The sequence below is a fragment of the Phyllobates terribilis genome, unplaced genomic scaffold (genome assembly GCF_046119375.1).
Source record: "Phyllobates terribilis strain yellow unplaced genomic scaffold, ASM4611937v1 Scaffold_25__1_contigs__length_18738178, whole genome shotgun sequence".
NCBI lineage: Eukaryota > Metazoa > Chordata > Amphibia > Anura > Dendrobatidae > Phyllobates > Phyllobates terribilis.
Window position 1 is genome coordinate 6,784,696 of NW_027362785.1, and position 6,015 is coordinate 6,790,710.

Below are 6,015 nucleotides of genomic sequence, written 5' to 3' on the forward strand. Positions count from 1 at the left end.
TAAAAGTAAAACAAAAAGAAACAAACACCAGAACAAGGGCCCTGGCAAATGGCAACACAGCCGCATTGAGCTTGGTTGTCCAAAGAACAAATTGCTGAAATGATAAAATAAAAAGTAAAAAAGATAGAAAAAGAAAAATGGAAAACAAACAAAAACGCAAAAAAAAGAAACATAGTAAAAAACAAAAAAAAAGGAAAACATTTAGAAAAAAAGGAAACAAAAGAAAAAAAAAGGAAAGAAAGTAAAAAAAATAGAAAACATTAACACAAAACAAAAACAGAACACTAAGAAAAAAAAAAAAAGGAAAGAAAGTATATAAAAAATAGAAAACATACGAACACACAAAAGTAAAAAAAAAAAAATAGAAAAAAAAAAGAAAAAAGTGAAAAATAAATGTAGAAATAAAAAAAAAAGTATCAACATAATAAAAAAATAAGAAAAATAAAGTAGAAACAGAAAAGTAAGAACCAAGAAAAATTTAAGTAAAAGACAAACTGAGAAAAAGAAATGAAAAAAAAAATAAAAAAAATGTAAAAAAGGAAAGTATAAAAAGAAAAATAGAAAACAAAACACAGAAAAGATAAAAGATAAAGTAAAATAGTCAATATAGTAAAAAGTGAAAAAAAATAATGGATTAGAACACCGTAAAAAAACAAAAAAAAAAGCACAAAACAATGTAAAAAAAAACTTAAAAAAGTGATAAAGAAAAATTGAAGTAAAAAAACAAATGGAGAAATATAGAAAAAAAAAAGTAAAAAAAAGAATAAACAGAAAAAAATAGGTCATCCGAGGAGACACCTTGTTCCCATGCGTCCTGTTCTTCTGGCAGGGGTCCAGGAGGTGTAAGACACAAAACACCTGTCTCTTGTAGAAATAAATATTTGTCTTCGAGATACAAAAAATGTCAAATGTTCCGATCTCAATAGTAAAGATAGACGAGATATTGGAAACACAACAATTACACAACGCTGTTCCAAGCCATCTCGATCAGTGGAGATTTATCTAAATCCCTTGTTTCCACCAAGAAATGGGATCAGGAGAACATGGTCCTCATTAGGGACAAGGGTACGGCCTGTAGACTGGTGGCGTCCACTAATATCACTGAGGGAATGGTCCATGGTTTAAGAACAGTTGGTCGTATGATCCTCTTCGTGATCGATCATTTCGAATCGAAGGTTTCGCACAGATTGTAGTCAACATTGGACGTTCCACTCGTTGACTTACATCTTCATCTTCGACTACGGATGACCAATCTTTCTGGGAATATTCAAACTCTTCCGACTCTCGAACAACGTTTCAACCACTGCCGACTTATTTCCAGACGATGTCGGTGCATCATCAGTTGACGGGATTGATTGTTGCTACATCTGGACGAACGATTGAATGACTTATCTTTCCGGTAATGTTCAGCCTTTTCATAGACTAAAAATCTTTCCTATGACTGCTGAACGTTTCAAACATGGCCAACTTCTTTCCAGACGATGGTGGTGTGATCGCTGCTAGATGTCATAAACGTTTGGATGAAATCATCCACTGTCATCCCATATAATGTCCCAAACATCAAAACGATGGATGGTTTTCCATAGGGGGAGGGGAGTTAGCGATCTAGTGATGAAACAACACGCCCAACACTTCTTGGGATTGTGGTTAATGGAATCGTCCAACTCTTCTTGGGATTATGGTTAATGGAATCTTCCAACTCTTCTTGGGATTATGGTTAATGGAATCGTCCAACTCTTCTTGGGATTATGGTTAATGGAATCGTCCAACTCTTCTTGGGATTATGGTTAATGGAATCGTCCAACTCTTCTTGGGATTATGGTTAATGGAATCGTCCAACTCTTCTTGGGATTATGGTTAATGGAATCGTCCAACTCTTCTTGGGATTATGGTTAATGGAATCGTCCAACTCTTCTTGGGATTATGGTTAATGGAATCGTCCAACTCTTCTTGGGATTATAGTTAATGGAATCGTCCAACTCTTCTTGGGATTATGGTTAATGGAATCGTCCAACTCTTCTTGGGATTATGGTTAATGTAATCGTCCAACTCTTCTTGCGATTATGGTTAATGGAATCGTCCAACTCTTCTTGCGATTATGGTTAATGGAATCGTCCAACTCTTCTTGCGATTATGGTTAATGGAATCGTCCAACTCTTCTTGCGATTATGGTTAATGGAATCGTCCAACTCGTCTTGCGATTATGGTTAATGGAATCGTCCAACTCTTCTTTTAAGAAAGTTCTTTTGACCCATCTTTCTTCCATTCTTCACCTGGAGTCACCTTAAATGTATGGCCGGGCTGGACGTTTGTAGTGGCCAAGATGGCCTAAATTGTGTATGGCTAGATGATCGGTCGATCAATGGCTGGTCAACAGTCAACCTACTTTTGCCTTATGGGTTTGGCCACCATAACATAACCAAGGAGCCAACCTTCTCTCTAAAAAAAAAAAAAGATACCAAGAAACTGGTGATGGAAGGCGGCTTGTGTGTGAATAACTAAGAAGAATTTGGGGGCAAGAGTAACCAATTTAGTGGCCAAATTAGATAGAAGTAGGTCGATGGTTGAAGAACCGTCGATCAAATTATCGATTCGTAAACACCACCGTGCACATTTCAGTCGATATTGGACGTTACACTTGTTGCCTTACATGTTCAATGGTAAGGACAACTGATCTTTCAGGGAATATCCAGACTGTTCAAGGACGAAAGATCTTTCCTCTGACTGTCGAACGTTTCAAACATGGCCAACTTCTTTCCAGACGATGTTGGAGTGTCATCGGTTGGCTGAAATGATCGTTGCTAGATTTCAAACAATCTTGGCCAAAATTGGTCATACCGTTGATGAAAATGGGAGATTTCCCATCTGGAGAGGGGAGCAACTGATCGAGTGATGAAAAGCAACATGGAGGATGGTCTCAGGAGGATGGTCAATGGGATTGTCTGACTCTTAACTTACTTGTATAGGACTCTTTACACAAAAACCTTTACCCTAATCTATTCTTGAAAGAATGTTTCCAAGAAGACTGTCTGTCCTTTGCGCGGTGTCACCAAAGACGTAAGGCAAGGCTGAAATCCGAGACTGCAAAACGATCACTCACCAGACGACCGTTCGATCAATGGTTGATTAAATGTTAACCTACTTCTGTTTTAGGGGTATGACCACCATTAATCAAATAAGCATGGCCACTGTATCGTAGGATGGTTATGGGATGGTCTGACTCTTCTCTTTCACAAAATCTTTAGTTAAATCTGCCCTTAAAAGAACATTCCCGAAAAGATGTTCTGTCCTTTGCCCAGTGTCACCAAAGATGTTTGGCAAGGCTGAAGTTTGAGTCTGCAAAATGATTATTCACCAGACGCTCGTTTGATCAACAGTTGGATGATCTACATGTGTCTTATGTCTTTGGTTACCTTTCGTTGAACGTGCATGGCCACCATAACGTAGCTGAGGAACCAACCTTATTTCTTACAAGGATACCAAGAAGCTGATGATAGAAGGTGGTGTGTGGTGACCAAGAAAGGCTTGGAGGAAAGGTAGGTTGACCAATTAAGTGGCCAAACTGTGTATTCAGAAGCAACAATGGAAGCGACAAAGTACAGAGGGGAGCTAGGTGAGGAGGACCAAGAAAATGGTTATGTGATTAGATTGTTAGATGCTGGGTCAAGCCGCCGACCCTCGGGGTGCAAGATCAAGCCGCCGACCCTCGGGGCGCAGGATCAAGCCGCCGACCCTCGGGGCGCAGGAACAAGCCGCCGACCACCGGGGCGCAGTATCAAGCTGCCGACCACCGGGGCGCAGGACCATGACCCCCGGGGCGCAGAAGAACGACGCCGACCCTCGGGGCGCAGAAGAACGACGCCGACCCTCGGGGCGCAGGAGAACGCCGCTGACCCTCGGGGCGCAGGACCACGCTGCCGACCCCCGGGGCGCAGGAGAACGCCGCCGACCCTCGGGGCGCAGGAGAACGACGAAGACCCTCGGGGCGCATGAGAACGACGAAGACCCTCGGGGCGCAGGAGAACGACAAAGACCCTCGGGGCGCAGGAGAACGACAAAGACCCTCGGGGCGCAGGAGAACGACAAAGACCCTCGGGGCGCAGGAGAACGACAAAGACCCTCGGGGCGCAGGAGAACGACAAAGACCCTCGGGGCGCAGGAGAACGACAAAGACCCTCGGGGCGCAGGAGAACGACAAAGACCCTCGGGGCGCAGGAGAACGACAAAGACCCTCGGGGCGCAGGAGAACGACAAAGACCCTCGGGGCGCAGGAGAACGACAAAGACCCTCGGGGCGCAGGAGAACGACAAAGACCCTCGGGGCGCAGGAGAACGACAAAGACCCTCGGGGCGCAGGAGAACGACAAAGACCCTCGGGGCGCAGGAGAATGACAAAGACCCTCGGGGCGCAGGAGAACGACAAAGACCCTCGGGGCGCAGGAGAACGACAAAGACCCTCGGGCGCAGGAGAACGACAAAGACCCTCGGGCGCAGGAGAACGACAAAGACCCTCGGGGCGCAGGAGAACGACAAAGACCCTCGGGGCGCAGGAGAACGACAAAGACCCTCGGGGCGCAGGAGAACGACAAAGACCCTCGGGGCGCAGGAGAACGACACCGACACTCGGGGCGCAGGAGAACGACACCGACACTCGGGGCGCAGGAGAACGACACCGACACTCGGGGCACAGGAAAACAACACCGACACTGGGGGTGCAAGATAATGACGCAGACACTGGGGGTGCAAGATAATGACGCAGACACTGGGGGTGCAAGATAATGACGCAGACACTGGGGGTGCAAGATAACGACGCCGACACTGGGGGCGCAGGAAAACGACGCAGACACTGGGGGTGCAAGATAATGACGCAGACACTGGGGGTGCAAGATAATGACGCAGACACTGGGGGTGCAAGATAATGACGCAGACACTGGGGGTGCAAGATAATGACGCAGACACTGGGGGTGCAAGATAACGACGCCGACACTGGGGGCGCAGGAAAACGACGCCGACACTGGGGGTGCAAGATAATGACGCAGACACTGGGGGTGCAAGATAATGACGCAGACACTGGGGGCGCAGGAAAACGACGCCGACACTGGGGGTGCAAGATAATGACGCAGACACTGGGGGTGCAAGATAACGACGCCGACACTGGGGGCGCAGGAAAACGACGCAGACACTGGGGGTGCAAGATAATGACGCAGACACTGGGGGTGCAAGATAATGACGCAGACACTGGGGGTGCAAGATAATGACGCAGACACTGGGGGTGCAAGATAACGACGCCGACACTGGGGGCGCAGGAAAACGACGCCGACACTGGGGGTGCAAGATAATGACGCAGACACTGGGGGTGCAAGATAATGACGCAGACACTGGGGGCGCAGGAAAACGACGCCGACACTGGGGGTGCAAGATAATGACGCAGACACTGGGGGTGCAAGATAATGACACAGACACTGGGGGTGCAAGATAACGACGCCGACACTGGGGGCGCAGGAAAACGACGCCGACACTGGGGGTGCAAGATAATGACGCAGACACTGGGGGTGCAAGATAATGACGCAGACACTGGGGGCGCAGGAAAACGACGCCGACACTGGGGGTGCAAGATAATGACGCAGACACTGGGGGTGCAAGATAATGACGCAGACACTGGGGGTGCAAGATAACGACGCCGACACTGGGGGCGCAGGAAAACGACGCCGACACTGGGGGTGCAAGATAATGACGCAGACACTGGGGGTGCAAGACAATGACGCAGACACTGGGGGTGCAAGATAATGACGCAGACACTGGGGGTGCAAGATAATGACGCAGACACTGGGGGTGCAAGATAATGACGCAGACACTGGGGGTGCAAGATAATGACGCAGACACTGGGGGTGCAGAATAATGAGATGCTGACTATTCGGGGGTACAGAAGAGCAGCACTTGGGGTTCCCGCACCTCGCTGATCACTGACAGCCTTTGCTTAGTACTTGCCATCTCCACCGGGCGTCTCGGCCTCATT

The 6,015-nt window shown here is 47.1% G+C and overlaps 1 protein-coding gene across 1 annotated transcript in view; it reads right to left on the reverse strand.

Moving 5' to 3' along the window:
- Positions 1-6,015, reverse strand: part of TBCD (tubulin folding cofactor D) — a 232,762-nt gene that overhangs the window by 137,924 nt on the left and 88,823 nt on the right. The gene's annotated exons all lie outside the window — the stretch shown is intronic.